General features: G+C 48.5%; 1 protein-coding gene and 1 long non-coding RNA gene across 4 annotated transcripts in view; one reads left to right on the top strand and one right to left on the bottom strand.

Moving 5' to 3' along the window:
* PIK3C2B (phosphatidylinositol-4-phosphate 3-kinase catalytic subunit type 2 beta) overlaps window positions 1-20,032 on the top strand; it is a 78,753-nt gene that overhangs the window by 4,979 nt on the left and 53,742 nt on the right. Inside the window, exon 1 of one of the 3 annotated variants that reach the window (XM_032288885.1) lies at window positions 7,628-8,516. The exons of the other annotated variants lie outside the window; for them this stretch is intronic. The gene's annotated coding sequence lies outside the window, so the exon portion shown is untranslated. Of the gene's footprint in view, window positions 1-7,627; window positions 8,517-20,032 lie in introns of those variants that run through there. 3 annotated transcript variants of the gene reach the window in all.
* LOC116558759 lies at window positions 2,168-3,018 on the bottom strand. Its single transcript, XR_004272151.1, has 2 exons — window positions 2,849-3,018; window positions 2,168-2,534 (listed from the first exon to the last, which is right to left on the bottom strand). It is a non-coding gene; the product is annotated as an uncharacterized LOC116558759 (long non-coding RNA).

Below are 20,032 nucleotides of genomic sequence, written 5' to 3'. Positions count from 1 at the left end.
AAAAAAAAAAAAAAAAAAAAAAAAAAAAGAAAAGAAAAGAAAAAAAAAGATTTGGGGCATGGAGGATCCTGGAGAAATTAAGGCAGATTTCTTGTTTTGGTATTTTCATATCTGCTTAGTTTTGCCTCTGTTTTATAAAAGGAAACTTGAGGGACTATTCTTGCATTTTTTTCTTTTTATCTTGAGATGGGATTTCACTGTGTTACTTACACTGGTCTTGAACTTCTGGTCTCAAGTGATCTCCTACCTTGGCCTACCAAAGTGTTGGGATTACAGGCATCAGCCACCTGTCCCAGCTGCTCTTGCATTTTGTATGATCACATAGAGTATTAAAACTGGAAAGGACCTGGGCCATCACTTCCCTGAGAAAAAGTGACTTTCTCAAGGTCATGCAGTTAGTAGCAATGCTGGAACTGAACGCTTACCCAGCAGATCACAACATGACCCTTGAAAGGACCTATCCTGCAGCACTTTTAAATTTTTATTATTTTTAAATTTATTTTTTATTTACAAGAGCCAAGTGCACATATACGGCAGCACTTGGGAGTCTTGTGTCAGCCCAGTTAGCAGCTTTGTTTTTGGGAAATGTACTTCCCTCAGGACATTGGGATGGAATTCACTCATCCCAAATCATCACCCTGGTTAAGAAGACTAAGGAATCAGAAGACATTTGTGCTTTGGGGAGCAGAGACCCTCAGGGCACAGAGAAGGAAGTAGAGAGAGATTCTGTGTAGTCCTGAAGCAGAGGTAAGTCCTGTGGCTGAAGGAAGCCTTAGCATTTAACTCCTTTCTCTTCCCGAGAACTCTCTGTAGGAAGTCTCCCCTAGCAGAGGCTTCATAGTATGTCAGAGAAGCCAAAGATGGTTTGCCTCTTTGGAAACTGTTATTCTTCCATCTTGATGGCATCACTCCTGCCACTGTTCCACCACCGAGGTGGGTGCCTAGTGTAGAGAGTTGCTTCACACACACGTGGCTCATTCCTCAAGCCAAGCTCACCAGGAAGAAGCTTGAGTGGAAGCCTTCTCTCCAGCCAAGTCTTTCTCTCTCTCATACTAGATGGCATCCTTTGCAGCACACCAGAAGTTATAAGGATGAGGGAAGAAGAGTAGAGGGCCAAAGAGATTCCATTTTGAGGAAATACTACAGTTTGCGTTGCCAGGTGGAATAATCAAGTATGAGTTCTTTTTGTCTCAGCTAATAAACTAACCAACGCCCAGGTAGTAGTAATGATGGAGTCCTTCAATGGTTGACATTTCCCAAGAACCTTCTTTTTCTGAAAGCAGATAGTTTCTCTCATTCCTGACTCGCCATGCTATGTGTCTTCCAGAGTGAAAGAAATTGATGTGACTGTGAGCACCAGCAGAGTGGATTTAATTCTGACCAAGAAAAGGGAGATGGTTTGCAAACGGGTTGTTCTGGGATCCTGGGAGAAGAACATTATAGCCAGAGATATTAGATTTTCACTCTAGACTTTAAGGAGACTTTTTTTTTTTTTTTTAAATTAAAAAACTGGGGGCTGGGTGCGGTGGCTCACGCCTGTAATCCCAGCACTTTGGGAGGCTGAAGCGGGTGGATCACCTGAGATCGGGAGTTCAACACCAGCTTGGCCAATATGGAGAAACCCCGTCTCTTAAAAGAAAATACAAAAATTAGCCAGGCATGATGGTGCGTGCCTGTAATCCCAGCTACTGGGGGGGTGGGGTGGGTGCTGGGGTGCTGAGGCAGGAGAATCGCTTGAATGGGGAGGCAGAGGTTGGGGTGAGCTGAAATTGCGCCATTGCACTCCAGCCTGAACAACAAGAGCGAAAGTTTGTCTCAAAAAAAAAAATCTCCCAGGATCCAGAACAAAAAAAAAAAGATTGGGTGCAGGAATGGTGGCTTATGCTGTAATCTCAGCACTTGGGAGACTGACGTGGGAGGATCACTTGAGCCGAGGAGTTCGAGACCAGCCTGGGCAACATAGCAAGACCTCGTTTCTACTAAAAATAAAAATAAAAAATGTTAGCAGGGCTAGATGGTGCATACTTGTGGTCTCAGCTACTCAGGAGGCTGAAGTGGGAGGATCTTTTGAGCCCAGGAGTTTGAGGCTGCAGTGAGGTATAATTGCACCACTCTGATTACACCCATGTGTCACTCTAGCCTGAGTGACAGAGTGAGACCCTGGCTCTAAAAAAATTTTTAGAAAAGTCCGCCAGACCGCCCCTGAGCCGCCATGATGGATACCAGCCATGTGCAGCCTATCGAGCTGGCCAGGGTCACCAAGGTCCTGGGCAGGACCAGCTCTCAGGGACAGTGCATGCAGGTGCGCATGGAATTTAGGGACAACACAAGCTGCACCATCATCCGCAATGTAAAAGGCCCCGTGCGCGAGGGCGACGTGCTCACCCTGTTGGAGTCAGAGCGAGAGGATGGGAGGTTGTGCTGAGCTTGGCTGCTCACTGGGCCTTGGATGTTGGATTCGACCACTTGAGATGGAAATGGTGTGTCACGACCTGCTCCTTTATTTTGTGCCGCCACAGTAAATTGAGATGGACCTTTTTTTTTTTTTTTTTTTTTTTTGAGACGGAGTTTCGCTCGTTTCCCAGGCTGGAGTGCAATGGCGCGATCTCGGCTCACCGCAACCTCTGCCTCCTGGGTTCAGGCAATTCTCCTGCCTCAGCCTCCTGAGTAGCTGGGATTACAGGCACGCGCCACCATGCCCAGCTGATTTTTTGTATTTTTAGTAGAGACGGGATTTCACCATGTTGACCAGGGTGGTCTCGATCTCTTGACCTTGTGATCCACCCGCCTTGGCCTCCCAAAGTGCTGGGATTACAGGCGTGAGCCACCGGGCCCGGCCTAGATGGACCTTTAAATACAGCGTTTGTGATCCAAAAAAAAAAAAGCTTATACAACTAATTTGAGAGGAGACAAAGTTTGAGTTTAGGTCAAGGAACTTCTAGAAACTGTGTTCCTTCTGTGCTATGCTGAAGGGGCCTGTGAGAAAAAAAATGTTTATGAAGCTTGAGTCCTGAATGAGGTGGAGCTTCCCCAGGAGCCAATAATGACAGAAGGGGTTCTTAAAGTCATTTCTGGAAGAGCATACAATCACAAAGGTTTAAGTTAATCAGATCCTGTTAAAAAGGAACTCATTTTGGGAGGCCGAGGCGGGTGGATCACGAGGTCAAGAGATCGAGACGATACTGGTCAATATGGTGAAACCCCATCTCTACTAAAAATAAGTTATTTAATTTATCTGTGCATCAGTTTCCTTATATGTAAGATGGGGGAAATAATACCAGAAAATTTTGTTGTAAAATGAAATGAGTTAATTAATGAACTGCTTAGAGCACTGTCTGATGCATGTAAAGGGTGACTCAGCAGCTCATGGTTCTTGTAATTATCTCTCAATAGCAGGTTTGTGCTAAACTCTAAGAATACAACCTTGAATTGAGTGCGGTCCCTGACCTTGAGGGAACCATGTTGTACCCACCCCCACAAATGCAGGTAAATGGATGAGTTTCTTCATGGAGTAGGGTAATTTTATAAGCTTAATGTGAATCGATTGTGATAGGGCACCCTAAGAGTTAATATGTACAGTCTTAGGCAGCATTTCCTAGAGATTATAGAAACTTGAACTGCAGTGTTTATTGTTTTGGAGATCTCTAAACTCTTAAGAATCTGATAAATGCTATGGGGTGATTGTCTGGAAAAATACGTTATAATTTTGCCTTCATCAAACAGCCTCTGAACCTCTGGTCCTATGACAAGGAGCTGTTAAGTTTTCTCCTCTGGGTTGGTCAGACCACCCTGAGAACATGGTATTAGCAGTTCTGTACCGAGAATGTACTTTGTGTAAAACATCGTGCTAACCATCCTGGAGGAGACAAAGATAAATAAAGAGGTAATCCATACAGTTTAAAGGCTTAGTGGAAAAGAATGTTTTGTATGCAATGAGGTGTTTGTAGATACAAGTTGAAACGATAAAAGTAATAGTGTTGAGCTTGGGCAGTGGAACCAGGCTTTATCTGTACAAAAAGTTTAAAAATTAGCTGGGCATGGTGGTATGCACCTGTACTCCTAGCTACTTGAGAGGCTGGGGTGGGAGGATTGCTTGACCCGGGGAGTTTGAGGTTACCGTGAGCTATGATCATGCCACTGCATTCCAGCCTGGGCAACAGAGACAGACCCTGTCTCTTTAAAAAATAAACAAAGAGGTCAGGTGCAGTTGCTCATGCCTGTAATTACAACACTTTGGGAGGCCAAGAAGGGCAGATCACCTGAGGTCAGGAGTTCAAGACCAGGGTGAAACCCCGTCTTCACAAAATATAAAAAGTAGCCAGGCATGACAGCAGGTGCCTATAATCCCAGCTATTCTGGAAGCTGAGGCAGGAGAATTGCTTGAATATGGGAGGTGGAAGTTGCAGTAAGCAGAGATCATGCCACTGCACTTCAGCCTGGGCAACAGAGCAAGACTCCATTTCAAAAACAAACAAACCCTGTAATCCCAGCACTGTGGGAGGCCGAGGCGGGTGGATCACGAGGTCAAGAGATCGAGACCATCCTGGTCAACATGGTGAAACCCCATCTCTACTAAAAAAAATACAAAAAATTAGCTGGGCATGGTGGCGCGTGCCTGTAATCCCAGCGACTCAGGAGGCTGGGGCAGGAGAATTGCTTGAACCCGGGAGGCGGAGGTTGTGGTGAGCCGAGATCGCGCCATTGCACTCCAGCCTGGGTAACAAGAGCGAAACTCCGTCTCAAAAAAAAAAAAAAAAAAACAAACCAAGGCTGGGTGCGGTGGCTCACGCTAATAATCTCAGCACTTTGGGAGGCCGAGGCAGGTGGATCACGAGGTCAAGAGATCGAGACCATCCTGGTCAACATGGTAAAACCCCGTCTCTACTAAAAATACAAAAATTGTCTGGGCATGGTGGCGCACGCCTGTAGTCCCAACTACTCAGGAGGCTGAGGCAGGAGAATTGATTGAACCCAGGAGGCGGAGGTTGCGGTGAGCCGAGATGGCACCATTGCACTCCCACCTGGGTAACGAGTGAAACTCAGTCTCAAAAAAAACCACAAACAAACCAAACAAAAAAAGTATGAAGGATGTTCCTTAAAAGATGTATTGGTAGGCTGGGCACGGTGGCTCACACCTGTAATCCCAGCACTTTGGGAGGCCGAGGTGGGCAGATCACAAGGTCAAGAGATCGAGACCATCCTGACCAACATGGTAAAACCCTGTCTCTACTAAAAACACTAAAAATTAGCTGGGCCTGGTGGCACGCACCTGTAGTCCCAGCTACTCAGGAGGCTGAGGCAGGAGAATTGCCTGAACCTGGGAGGCGGAGGTTGCAGTGAGCCGAGATCGTGCCACTGCACTCCAGCCTGACACCTGGTGACAGAGTGAGACTCTGTCTCAAATACAAAAAAAAACAAAAAAAAAGATGCATCGGTAACTATGTTAATAAACAAATAAGAGGTTATCTTTATTCTTTATTCGGCGCTCAGTCACCCTGGCTGGAGTGCAAGGGCATGATCTCAGCTTACTGCAACCTCGCCTCCTGGGATTAAGCAATTCTCCTACCTCAGCCTCCAGAGTAGCTGGGATTATAGGCACCTGCTGTCATGCCCGGCTACTTTTTATATTTTTGTAGAGACAGGGTTTCACCACGTTGGACAGGCTGGTCTTGAACTCCCAACTCAGGTGACCCCACCGCCTCAGCCTCTCAAATTTCTGGGATTACAGGTGTGAGCCACCACACCCAGCCATCTTTATTCTTAAGATTAGTGGGCTAATGTCTATAAAAGTGCTTTGTAGCTATATATAGCTGCACAAATAAAAGCTGTTCTTTTTATTCTAATCACTAGTAGGGATAATCCAAAACAGAATGCACATAAATGCAGTAGAGCACATTAAAAATTATAAAAATGTTCAAAAGAAAGCAAAGTCGATTGGGTACGGTGGCTCACGCCTATAATCCCAGCACTTTGGGAGGCCGAGACGGGTGGATCACAAGGTCGAGAGATCGAGGCCATCCTGGTCAACATGGTGAAACCCCGTCTCTATTGAAGATACAAAAATTAGCTGGGCATGGTGGCGTGAGCCTGTAGTCCCAGCTACTTGGGAGGCTGAGGCAGGAGAATTGCTTGAACCCAGGAGGCGGAGGTTGCGATGAGCCGAGATCGCGCCATTGCACTCCAGCTTGGGTAACGAGCGAAACTCCATCTCAAAAAAAAAAAAAAAGATATCTACCTAGAAGCACTCAGCCAAAAAAAAAAAGAAAGCAAAGTCACTTTTATTCGTGAGGAATGTGTGATGGCTCTAGTATAAGAGCGGGCACTGCTGGGTGCAGTGGCTCACACTGTAATCCCAGCACTTTGGGAGGCCGGGCGGGTAGATTACTTGAGTTCGAGATCAGTCTAGGCAACATGGTGAAACCCTATCTACCAAAAATACAAAAAATTGGCCAGGTCTGGTGATGCCTGCGTCTGTAGTCCCAGCTACTCAGGAAGCTAGGGTGGGAGGATTGCTTGGGCCTGGGAGGCAGAAGTTGCAGTGAGCCAAGATCCTGCTGCTGCACTCCAGTCTGGGTGACAGATCAGACCCTGTCTCAAAATAAAAGGAAGAATGACACGATTAGAGCTGCCCCGTAGGAAGATTATCCTGGCAGTGGAGAGCAGATACTTTAGGGGGTCAGCAAGGTGACAGACTAGTTAGTGGTCTGTCTCAATCTTTCAAGTGAGATAAATGAATAGTAATTTTTTTTGGTGCCCAATAAAATAATTTTTCAGGTAAGAGAATAAACATTCGGGTAGAAGAAACGAATAACAGTTTTTTCTGGTGCCCAATATATGCTTTGCATAGGTTATTTCACTTAGTGAAAGTCATCAGAGCTTGGAAAGGAATGGACCAATCTAAGAGAGATTAGAACAGGAAGGCTGGGGATTTCCTTTCCTGAAGGATGGGAGAGGGCTGGGCGGTTGGCTCATGCCTATAATCCCAGCACTTCAGGAGGCCGAGGTGGGCAGATCACGAGGTCAGGAGTTCGAGACCAGTCTGGCCAACATAGTGAAACTCCATCTCTACTAACAATACAAAAAATTGGCCGAGTGTGGTGGTGTGCGCCTGTAATCCCAGCTACTCCAGAGGAGAATTGTGTGAACCCAGGAGGCAGGGGTTGCAGTGAGCCGAGATCACGCACTCCAGCCCAAGACATCATCTCAAAAAAAAAAAAAAAAAAAAATCAGGGGGAGAGATAGCTGGGTGCAGTGGCTTACCCCTGTAATCCCAGCCACTTGTGAAAATGGGGTGGGAGGACTGCTTGAGACTGGAAGGTCGAGGCTGCCGTAAGCCATGATCACTATGCGACAGATCACACCACTTCACTCCAACCTAAATGACCCAGTGAGACCTTGTCTCTTAAAATTAAAAAAAAAGGCTCACGCCTGTAATCCCAGCACTTTGGGAGGTTGAGGCTGAGGTCAGGAGTTTGAGACAGCCTGACCAACATGGGGAAAATCCATCTCTACTAAAAATACAAGATTAGCCAGGAGTGGTGGTGCATGCCTGTAATCCCAGCTACTTGGGAGGCTGAGGCAGGAGAATCGCGTGAACCCAGGAGGTGGAGGTTTTGGTGAGCTGAGATCAGGCCATTGCATTTCAGCCTGGGAAACAAGAGCCAAACTCTGTCTGGAAAGAGCACTGGAGAGGGAGTGTTTTGACCTGGACTCCTTCTTCTTGTCTCACCTCTATCACTGACAAGCTGTATGACTTCACACAATCCCCCCTGCTCATTGGTTCTCTTGTCTACCAAACTGTGGGGGGTGTTTGTTTGCTTGTTTATTTATTTTTATTTTTATTTTTTTGAGTGGCCTGGGAGAGTGAAATGTTCTGGAATGTTGGGGGGAGAGCGTGGTGGTGTTCCAGAATAATCACTGATATCAGCTTAAACACTTACTCACATGTGATGAGCCTGGGTTTCCACAACAGAATGGGAAAAAGACTATGAAGTTTGGGCACGCACACGTTTCAGTTTAACTCTTGATTCTATTGTTTACAAATTGTGTGATCTTTGGGCCAATTATTCCATCCCTTTACTGTTTTCTACTTTCCTCTTCCATAAAAGAAGGATAATAACATCCACATTTAAGGATTGTTATGAGGACTAAATAAGACAATACCTGGTATAAAATACCAGAGGCGGAAGAAAGGTCTGTTTCCTTCCTTCTATTTCTGTGATGCTCATGTTCATGTAATTTCCCTTCTGTCTCCCCACTTCTCTGCCTCCCTTCTCTTTCCCTTTCACCAGCACAAAGTGTAATACCCTCACTCCTGTTGTGTCAGTGGGCTGTACTAGTTTCACAGACCTTGTAAAGGCACATACACCGGGAAGGTATTTCAACATGGTTCCTGTGGACTGTTGGCAAAGGATGTTTGTACAAACAGTCACACCCTGGCCGCTCATCCAGCTGAAACAGTCTGTGAATCACTGCTGAGAATGGCCTCTGACTGCTGCTGTCCTGGGGGACCCTAGGTGAGGGTCACATGGGCAAGGGGCTGGTGGAATGTGAGTGTGCTGTAGTGTGCCTCTGCTGAGTGTCCCCTTTGCTTAGTGTAGACTTAGATTCTGCCTTAAGGCCATCTCTGTCTCCCTTGGGACCTTCCTGTGCAAATTGGGGGATAAGAAATCAGAGAAAGGCATCAGGGCATGTACAAAGCAACATGGCAACTAATTGACATGACTCTTTGCTCTATACCCCTCCCCCTTGCTAAAGTCACTTTCTTGTTTCAAAATCTTCATGACAGTTTCATGCACAGAGATGCAAAAATGGTCAAAACCATGAAAGGCAAAAGTGTTGCTCTTGTTCCCCAGGTGACAGGGCCACCATTTTTATCAGTGTGACATATAGAGCATCAGAGTATTAAGGAGACCCTGAGAAATTAGGAGATATAGGAAGGCTTAACCAGGGAAGGCTTCTGAAGCTCTTTTTTTGTTTTCTTTTGAGCCAGGGTCTCCCTCTATCACCCAGGCTGGAGTGCAGTGGCTCAATCATGGCTCAGTTGATCCTCCTATCTCAGCCTCCCAAGTAGCTGGGACTACAGGGACGTGCCACCACACCCAGCTAATTTTTGTATTTTTTGTAGCAGTGGAGTCTCACTATGTTTCCCAGGCTGGCCTCAAACTTCTGGGCTCAAGCGATTATCCTACTTCGGCCTCCCAAAATGCTGGGGTTATAGGTTTGAGCCACTGTGCCTGGCCTTTCTGAGGATCTTGAATTCAGATGGAAATGAGAGAGAGAAAGCAAGAGGAAAGGAAAGGCACCCTCAGTGGTAGCCATGGCTTTGAGGCCCTAAGAGTCAGGCATGAATGGGAAATAAGTACCTAAGAGTCAGGTACGATGGGGAGTCCATACCAGGCTGTACGTGCAGGTGAGCAGGGCAGAGGGGAAACTGAGACCTACTGCTGCAACATGTCTGGGGTGACCAGACTGACATGGGCAATCCTGCCGGGATACCCTGTGGTCTGGTACCATCAGGACCACTGCCTTCTGCCTTCTTCCCAGTCCCCCCATCTAGGTATCCTTCCTGTGGTTTGAGGATTCTGGGGAGCCACAGGCTATCTTGGAGAGTATCTTGTTTCTCAGTTCTTTTTTTTTTTTTTGTGAGACACAGTCAGTGCAGTGGTGCGATCTTGGCTCATTGCAACCTCTGCTTCCCAGGTTCAAGTGATTCTCCTGCCTCAGCCTCCCTAGTAGCTGGGATTACAGGTGCCCGCCACCATGCCCAGCTAATTTTTGTATTTTTGGTAGAGATGGGGTTTCACCATGTTGCCCATGCTGGTCTTGAACCCCTGACCTCAAGTAATCTGCCTGCCTTGGCCTCCCAAAGTGCTGGGATTACAGGCATGAGCCATCGCACCCGGTCTTCAGTTCTCTCTTAAGGCCTTGCACCCTGAACAGGATTTCTCCTTTGACCTGGGTAAAGTAGAAAGAATCCTTGGTTTCCCTGCTGGGTTCAGTGTCCTTGACTGACCCTGGAGCAGTATATCCTTCTGGCCTGGTACCAGGAAGAATGGAGGCTCCCAACTTGGGAACCACATGGCTATAGACAGAGGACTGTGGCCACCTGGATCAACCTTGGCTAAGAATAGCCAAGGCCCAGGGGTTGGAGGGGTCAGTGCCTTAAAGGGGCAGGCTGTCTGGTGGGCAGCATTGTGGGGACAGTACTCTAGAGAGGGGCAAGAGGTTCCTAGGCTCAGGGGCTGAGGCTAGGGGAGGCTATGGAGCCATGAGGACTAACACTAGAGAGCACCCCGTCTAGCTTTTCACGGCTCATTCCTCCCTGTGAAAATAGAAATCTTACCATTTCCAGGGCCTTTTGGGTTGGGCACTCCCCTCCTCTGACTCTGCTTTTTAAATGCAAATGCCCCTGGGAGGGACTAACACCTTGGCCTCTCACCCCTGTGTAAATGAGTATCAGATGTTTAGGGTGTTTCATTTTCCTGCTTTTCTCTGGATTGAAAGATGGGAACTGCTTGAAAGCTGGTGTCCCTTTCCTACCTTGGTCTGTGGGGACCCCAGGGCTTCTCTACAGCTTCCTGATTTAGGGAACAACTGGCCACCCTGGGCGCCTGCCAGAAGGCGTGGGGGCATTTGGGAAAGGGTCCTTGTGAGGCTTTTCTGTCTGAGACTCTTTCCATGACATGCTGTTTGCCTGGGTGCCCCCAGCATGCTGGAATGCAGAGAAGGAAGAGCCTGCTTGGGGAAGGGCTGGAGCTGCCCCCTGGGGCTGAGAGGGCCTGTTTGTCTTTCTTTTCTGGGTTTAACCTTTTTTCTCAGACTTCTTTGTCAGTGACACAAAGAATGTGACCTCGGCCGGGTGCAGCGGCTCACACCTGTAATTGGCCTTTGGGAGGCTGAGGCGGGCGGATCACAAGGTCAGGAGATCGAGACCATCCTGGCTAACGTAGTAAAACCCCGTCTGTACTAGAAATACAAAAAATATTAGCTGGATGTGGTGGCGGGTGCCTGGAATCCCAGCTATTCAGGAGACTGAGGCAGGAGAATTGCTTGAACCCAGGAAGCGGAGGTTGCAGTGAGCCGAGATCACACCACTACACTCCAGCCTGGGTGACAGAGGGAGACTCCATCTCAAAAACAAAAAAAAAAAAAGAAAAAAAAAGAATGTGACTTCACGGGGTCTAGGCCAGCTTCCTTGCTTCTGGGAGAGCTGGTATGGGAGTGAGTGAGCAGGAGGGTGTATGTGAGGGCAGTAGGGTGTGTATGGGGAGGGTGTGGGGGGATGGAATAAGCGTGGGAGGTGTGTGGTCTGTATGTAGGGGGAGGCGTAGATGTGTGTGGGGGATGCAGGGGAAAAGTGTGGGGGATTGGGGGTTACACGCAGTTTGTGTGATCCCTATGGTTTCAGGTCTCCAAAAGTGACTGTACTCTGTTAGGGATTGTCTTGATGTTTGAGGAGTTAGCATTAACTGAAGTTATCTGCTTTATCATTAAACTGTGAGTCCAGCTTGCTGCTTTAGGAACAGCATAGTGGCACAGGACAGTGGGCTGGGCTGTGGGCACATGGTAGAGAGCCTTCCTATCCCGAGGGAGGAAAGAAGCATGGCACGGGGGCTGCTCGGTGTCTTAGCTGGTTCCCACGGATGGCTGGCTCTGTCTTTTTCTGCTTGACTTCCTTTGGCCTTCCTCAGCGCTGAGCAGGTGGCTGTCAGCTGCCAGCAGCCTACCACCCACACAGCCTGACCCTGCCCATTGGCTCCTGCACCCAGGCTTACAGTCACCCCCATCCTCCCCACAGACAGCACCACCACCTGGGGGCTGCTGGCCCTGCCTCCTCCACTGTTATGTGTGTGATCCTTCTGCGTACCGGGGCTCCGGCACATCTATGCTGAGTGTATACTTGTAGGGGAGAGCACAGGGCTGGGGCCAAGAGTGTTTTTGAGTGTTCCCACCACGCCAGCCTCCCTACATCGGGTCTATGACCTTTTCCCGACTCTGCAGCAGCTCTAGTGGGAGACAGTACAAAGCCACTCAGCCTTAGTGGTCCTCCCTCTCATCTGGGACAGAAAGGAGGACCCTGTCACAGACAAGAGAGAACCTTTCAGACGTCTGAGAAAGGTGCTACCAGAAAGCACCCTAAGAATTATTATAATTGAATGAATTGGAGACATTCGCTCAAAAAGGAAGTGTCAGCCCCCAGCAAGGATGTCTTCCTTCTGGAGGATGGTCTCACTGGCATTATTCATAGCCCTCTGGTCAGTCCAGTGCCTCATCCCCTTGCCATGGGCACTTCATTTGAAGCACGCCTCAGCACTGCCTCCTAGCTCCGTGCAGACCCAGATGGGTTAGCCCAGCCCCGTCGAGACTGGTGCAGAGGACCTGAGGAGGCAGCCTCTCTGCCACGGCCTGTCTCTCCTCTCTCTGGTGAGCCCTCCAGGCAGAGCCGAGCCTTGGTGTGTTGTTCCCTCACTTTGGAGCCCTGGCTGGATGGGAACAGCTGGGACCTGCTTTATGGACTCTACTGAACAGGCTGGGATCCTCCAGGGAGTTCTCCCCACCCACACAGGAATGAGTCCTACAGAACTGGGTTCCCAAGCACATGAGCTAAGAAGGCTGAACTGCGGCTGGAGGTGACAGTGGTGACAATCTGGGCCTTGCGGGAGACCTCAGTTTACAGGAAGCAAATGCTATGTTGAGGCAAAGCTGAGAAGGATGGTAGATGGGGGAGGCCAGGCCTAAAGAGAGCTACTGTGTCTTCGCCTCCGACTCCACCCATTTTCTGTGTCCTCTTTCAGGGGAGCTGCTCTTGTACTTCACAGCATGTACAGGATCTTCAGAGCATTTAGGGTTTCCTAGGTGTTGCTGTTTGGAAATGCTGTGGTGGTTTCTCTGACACAGGATGGGCTGGAGACTAAGGTTGGTCAGGGGAGGTCATCCTGGGACCTTCCCTGTCCCCCTGCCTTTCTCTGGAAGGCCAAGAAAGCTAGAGGAGTCCCTTATAACTACCATGCCCTTAGAGGGAACCTGGGGTGAACTGCATGAGAAGGACTCGTTCTTGGGTGAGGGAAGAGTGGGAGGAGGAAGCAGGAAGTAGGAGCCAGACAGAGGAGAGGTGGCTGCTCTGGTTCCTGGGATGATTCCTGGGTTAGAAATACACATGCTGCCAAGACTTTCTTTCTTCTTTGCCAAACTTTCCATTCAGTTGATTGCCAGCTTCTGGTCCCTGGCCTTGCAATCAAAATTGCCAGCTCTAGAGGAAGGAAAGTTTTTAGAGGAGCCATAAGCTGCCTCACCTCTTCCATCCTGGTCTCTCCTCATACTGAAAGCCCAGAATCAACAGGGTATGTGGCAGGAGCTATGATCTGCAAGGATTCCATGTGTGTGTGCATGAGACCAAATGGTTTCTGAGCTGGAACTGGGGTCTCTGAATTGGAGTCAGCAGTGCACGGAGTCCTGACTTTATGTAGCTGTGTCCTACAGGCTCCAAGCTCCTGGCCCTCAGCTTGTCTAGGACTCCAAAAGACTTTCACTAAACTCTTGTGTGCACTTTGGCTTCAAATCAACGGCGAGTCCGGGGTATGGTGTGCCCAGAGAGTAGAAGGATGGACAATAAGTCCTGGTAGGAAATGCCAGATCATATGGGGCTGCTTTCGTTTAGCTAAGAGGACACTAGAGAGAGGATGTATGAGTGGGAAGAAAACGCAAGCTATTGGCCAGGTGTGGTGGCTCATGCCTGTAATCCCAACACTTTTGGAGGCCGAGGCAGGAGGATTACCTGAGGTCGGCAGTTCGAGACCAACCTGACCAACATGGAGAAACCCTGTCTCTACTAAAAATAGAAAATTAGCTGGGCGTGGTGGCACATGTCTGTAATCCCAGCTACTTGGGAGGCTGAGGCAGGAGAATTGCTTGAACTCAGGAGGTGGAGGTTGCAGTGAGCCGAGATCGCACCATTGCATTGCAGCCTGAGCAACAAGAGGGAAACTCTGCCTCAAAACAAAAACAAAAATAAAAACACAAGCTGTTATTTTCTGTCTTCTCACATTTGGAACTAAATGAGAGGCAACCAGAGGGCTTGCATGCTAGAGAAGAGAAAGACCTTGTTGGTGCATGTGATTCCGTAATAGACCTGCCGTCAGATAAGCTTATAGAGCTGTATACAACCTGTGGGTTTTCCATAAGGAAGCCGGGATCAGATGCACATCCGTTGGAGGCTGGGAGCTGGCCTGCTTGACCTTAATACACCTTCCTGCTGGAGGAATCGGATTCCTGGGCGAGTGTGTTGATGTTCCCTGTTAGAGCCAGGCTGTGGGAGGGGCAGGTGGAGCTGGCAACAGGTGTGTGGAGTGAGATGTGGGACAGGGTCCCTGGCTGCAAAGCCAGTGGGATTGGGGGTATGGGTGAGTGTGGGTGCTGGACAGAGGTGGAGGTCCTCTCTGAATAGAAAAATCTGGACCCCAAAGGAGTTAAGTCCTTACGGCCTCTGACCTCCTGATCCTGCCTGTCCTTAGGGGAGAGGCTGAGGATCCCTTCCTGGGGCAGTTGTAGAGCTGAGTCTCTTCCCTTAGTAAAAACTATTGAAAATCAGGATGCCCAAGACTGGGAGCTTGAGACCTTGTCTATTCTTCACCGCCTTGCTTTGGAGCTCTCCATTTTCCCCGCCCACTGAAGATGGTCTAAGACATGCAGTACCTTTCCGCTTCCTGCTTTATGCCCCAAGAGGGGACTGAATTCTTTATGTATGTGTCTGCCATCTTTGCTAGATTGTAAGCTCCCTGGAATAATTGTGCCACAGTCATCTGAATACTTCTTTTTTTTTTTTTTGAGGTGGAGTCTCACTTTGTTGCTCAGGCTGAAGTGCAGTGGCATGATCTCGGCTAACTACAAATTCCGCCTTCTGCGTTCAAGTGATTCTCCTGCCTCAGCCTCCTGAGTAGCTGGGATTACAGGTGCGTGCCACCACACGCAGCTAATTTTTGTATTTTTAGTAGAGATGGAGCTTCACCATGTTGGCTAGGCTGGTCTTGAGCTCCTGATCTTGTGATCCGCCCACCTCATCCTCCCAAAGTGCTGGGATTACTGATGGGAGCCACCTCGCCTGGCTACTTATCTGGATACTTCTAAGTCTTTAGATATGTGTGTGCCTGGCCTGGCAAGTAGCTGGCACTCAACATCCATTGGGATCCAATCTGTGGCTCAGGGTATGGGGAAGAGATGACCCAGACCACTCCAGATTCTCCCAGTCCCAAGCAGGACAATTCTGTTAGGGTGCCTTCCAGCAAGACAGCAGGAAGCCTCACTACCCACTGGCTCCAGTGGTGGCCCCTGGGGCTCCTCCCACGCTGGCACAGGGACTAAACAGAGCCAGCTCCACTGAAGGGAGTGCCCTCTTCTTTCTGTCCACCCTTTGACTCTGAACCATTGTGTCACTCTGTTCTGACCCCATTTCCTCCCTGGCCAGCTCTCAGCCATCTGTGGGCAGCTGTGGGACGGAGTTTGGTGCCTGGTACAGCTCAGACCCTGGCACCGACCTGCTTGGCCATATGCATGTCCTCTCGTTTCATTAGCTGACTGCTGCGTGCTTTTTGGGGTTCCTTTACTCAGGTCCCCTTATCTTCCTGAGAGTTCTGAAACCCTAGCCTGTAGGATCAAGCCCAGCTGCATATTCGAATCACTGTAGGGGCTTTTGAGGCACACAGCATCCAGGGACCCACCCTACTGAGTCAGAACCTCCAGAGTGGAGGCTGGAAATGTGTATATTTTTAAAACTTCCCAGATGACAATTGCAGTCACTCAAATGTGGAGTGTACATTAGCTAATGTTATTGTTGTCAATGTTAAGTTTTGTGGGTATGTTCAAGGCATTGTGTTTATATAGGAGAATGCCCTTGCTTTTAGAGATTCAGGCTGACATTTTTAGAGGCAAAGTTTTTCTTTTTTTTTTTTTTTTGAGATGGAGTCTCGCTCTGTCACCCAGGCTGGAGTGCAGTGGCGTGATCTCAGCTCACTGCGACCTCTGCCTCCCAGGTTCAAGCAATTCTCTGCCTCAGCCTCCCATATAGCTGTGATTACAGGCATGCGCCACCAGGCCTGGCTAATTTTTGTATTTTTAGTAGAGACGGGGTTTCATCATGTTGGCCAGGCTAGTCTTGAACTCCTGACCTTGTGATCCGCCTGCCTTGGCCTCCCAAAGTGCTGGGATTACAGGTGTGAGCCACTGCATCTGGCCAAAGTGCTTCTTACAAACACTTTGGAAAGGACATCTTACTTTCAAATGGCAAAGCAGAGCAAGAGAGAGAGCAAATGTGGGGAAATGTTAACAATTATTGCAGGCAGGTTGTAAAACAGGCACCTCTGTTTTCTAAGAGGTGGGCATTAGGAGAGAATGCAGCCCGAACCACCAAGGTGTATAACTCCAGGAGGCACCATTCACATGGTTTTCGTTTTCTGTGGTCGAGGTGTCATTCATATGGAATTTAGGATGTGTGGGGTACCCGCTGTGTACCCTTCCTCTTTCAAGGGACCTACATGGCTATTTGTTTTTATACAGAATCCCTAGTAGCCCTTGAAGACTAAGAGAATAGAGCAACTTTTTTTTGTTTTGTTTTTTGAGACAGGGTTTCTGTCACCCAGACTGGAGTGCAATGGCACCATCATGGCTCACTGTAGCTTCAAACTCCCAGGCTCAAGCGATTCTCCCACTTCACCCTTTCAAGTAGCTAGGACTACAGATGCATGCCACTATACTCAGCTAATTTTTTTTCCCATAGGGATGGGGTCTCACTATGTTGCCCAGGCTGGTCTTGAGCCCTGGACTCAAGCAATCCTCCCATCTCAGCTTCCCAAAGTGCTGGGATTACAGACATGAGCTATCATGCCTGGCCCTGGAGCAATTTCTAATGTAGAGCCTGACAGAGAACTGAATTGGGGAAGCGGGGAGGTAGAGGTAGGTTCCCCGTTCCCTCTATGGAGTTCCCTCAAGTCTGGCTGCTGCTCCCTGAACCTTCACTTCACCTTGTGGGTGACCCTCCTGGTCCTGCAGGGGATACTATTTGTCCTATTTCATCACCATCTCTCAGCATCATAGCGAGCTGAGTGCTGAGCCTTTGGGAGGAGCATTGCCAGTGTGGCCCTGGGCCGGAGATCTGTCAGGGGGCTGGGCTTCCTTCCCTGTGTCGCTGAGACAGTCTAGTGGCGGCCTGGCCCAGAGCCAGGGGGATGTTGGTTAGAGAGGGGCAGCTCACCTTTCCTCCATCTGAATTCCAGTCTGGGAAGAGCCTCAGAAACAGTGTCTACCTGGGACCTTTCCTTCTCTTTCATGTGACTTTGGAGTCCTCTGAGAGATTCGACCTAAGGAATCAGTAGGTTGGAATCAAGGAATCCCAGAGCTGGAAGGCACTGTGTGTGGTTTTCTTGCCATCTTTGCACCTGCCTTACAGATGCCAGCCCAACCTGGTTAGTTCTGAAACCCAGTCCTGTGTTTGAAGGATGCGAAGGAGCACACCACCTCCATCTTAACCACCCACCTCCATGTCTCAAAATACCCCACCTCCCAGAAGGTTCTGCCCTGACATTCCAGTTCAAGCTCAGTAGAAATGATGTGAATTTGGAACTTGAGGAACATAGTGGGGGTGATAGATCCATAAACATGTAATTTTGGGTAAAATGTCTTAAGCCTATGTTTGAGATATACACTGGTTGCTATTGGGAGCCAATAGCAAATAGCAAATTGGAACAACTTGAAGCAAATCACAGAGGTATTACGTATGTGGTAATGAATGGTTGGAGGGAGAGAGTCTTATAGAGAAATCAGAGAGTCTTTGAAGGAGCTTAAGCGGGAAGCTAGGTGATCAGATTTACATTTTAGGAAGAGCCCTCAGGATTTTCTGTGAAAAAGCCTTGAAGGGCCGGGGGTGGTGGCTCATGCCTGTAATCCCAGCACTTTGGGAGGCCAAGGCAGGTGGATCGCCTGAGGTCAGAAGTTCAAGACCAGCCTGACCAACATGATGAAACCGTGTCTCTACTAAAAATATAAAAATTAGCTGGGCGTGGTGGCAGGCACCTGTAACCCCAGCTACGTGGGAGGCTGAAGCAGGAGAATCGCTTGAACCTGGAGGTGGAGGTTGCAGTGAGTGAAGATCCTGCCTGTACTCCAGCCAGGGCAAAAGAGCAATACTATGTCTCAAAGAAAAAAAAAAAAAACAAAAATGCCTGGGTGCAGTGGCTCACGCCTGTAATGTAATCCCAGCACTTTGGGAGGCTGAGGCAGGATGGATTACCTGAGGTCGGGAATTCGAGACCAGCCTGACCAACATGGAAAAACCCTCTCTCTACTAAAAATACACAATTAGCTGGGCATGGTGGTGCATGCCTATAATCCCAGCTACTTGGGAGGTTGAGACAGGAGAATAGCTTGAACCTGGGAGGTGAAGGTTGCAGTGAGCCGAGATCACACCATTGCACTCCAGGCTGGGTAACAAGAGTGAAACTCCATCTCAACAACAGCAAAAAAGGCCTGAAGAGGACAAGGTTAGTAGGGGGAAGAACTCTTAGAAGGCCATTGTAATAGCCCAAATGTGAAGATAAGGGCTTGAATTAGGGCAACCACAGTTAGGATAGAAGGAAAGATTAGCTTTGGGAAGTATTAAGGAGGAAAAGGTGGCAGGCCTTGGTGACTGGATAGAGGGGTGAAAGGAAGGGGGACTCTAGGATGACTGCAGGATTTTTAGCTTGGGGATCCGGGGGTGCCATTCACCACAATGGGAAAGCCGGAGCAAGGAGCAGATTGTGGGGGGGAAAGATGATAATGGTTGAGTTTTGGACATTTGGATTTTGAGATATGAGTGGGCACATAAACTTGAAGGAGAGGTACATATTTGGAATCATCAACATGTGAGTAGTATGGATAGGAAACAAGAATAGATGAGATTGCCCAAGCAGAGGGGGTAGAATTAACAGTAAGCTGGGAATGGAATCCTGAGCCAACACCAACATTTCAGGGGTGGACAAAGGAAGAGGAAGACAAAGAGGAAGGAGATGGAGAATAAGAAAAAAATAGTGTCGTGAAAGCCAGGGCGGGAGGGTTTAAGGAAGGAATGGTCCATGGAGCCAAATACAGCAGCAGTGTCCAGGCAGGTGGCAGTGGCTGCCGACGGGGCGGCCCTGCTTTGCTGCTGGAGCAGTTTTAGTGGGATGCGGGGGCAGGCACCAGATTACAGTGAGTTACAGAGTAAATGGGAAGGGAGAATTTGGAAACATCAGGTGTAGTCCACTCTCTGGAAGCTTGGCTGAGAACGGAAGGAAGGACAGAGAGGACAAAGCCAAGGGAGGTGTTTAGGGTGTGGGGTTTTTCCTTTCTTGTTAAGATTAGATGAAGCTTTGAATCAGAGTCACAGCACCAAAAAGAAAGAAAGAAAAAAAAAAAAGACGAAGCATGTTTATGTGCTGAAGAGAAAAATTGCATTAAGGAGAGGAGATTGAAGATACAGGAGAGGGAAGGAAATCCATGGAACATTATCCTAGAGATGAAGTGGATAGGGCAAGAGCAGAAGAAAGTTGCCCTTCAGCAGGAGGCAGGAACTGCTTCCCCTGGGCCAAAAGGAAGAAAGTGAAGCTAAGTGCAGATGTGGATAAATGAGTGTTGGAAGAGAGGCTGGAAGTTAGAAAAGATTATTTCCAATGTTAGACAAGGAAACAGCAGCAGAAGAAAATTATTTCCAATGGCCTGAATTTTCCTCCTCACAACAGTGCCTGCTAAGACAAATTTTTTTTTCCAGACAGAGTTTCACTCTTATTGCCCAGGCTGGAGTGTGATGGCACGATCTCGGCTCACCGCAACCTCCACCTCCTGGGTTCAAGCAATTCTCCTGCCTCAGCCTCCCAAGTAGCTGGGATTACAGGCATGTGCCACCACGCCCGGCTAATTTTGTATTTTTAATAGAGACGGGAATTCTCCTTGTTAGCCAGGCTGGTCTTGAACTCTCAACCTCAGATGATCCACCAGCCTCAGCCTCCCAAAGTGCTGGGATTAC

Source organism: Sapajus apella, unplaced genomic scaffold (genome assembly GCF_009761245.1).
Source record: "Sapajus apella isolate SASKATOON/1434 unplaced genomic scaffold, GSC_monkey_1.0 scaffold22, whole genome shotgun sequence".
In the NCBI taxonomy this organism is placed as follows: domain Eukaryota; kingdom Metazoa; phylum Chordata; class Mammalia; order Primates; family Cebidae; genus Sapajus; species Sapajus apella.
Note: the sequence above shows the minus strand (reverse complement) of the source record. Positions and strands in the feature narration are given on the sequence as shown.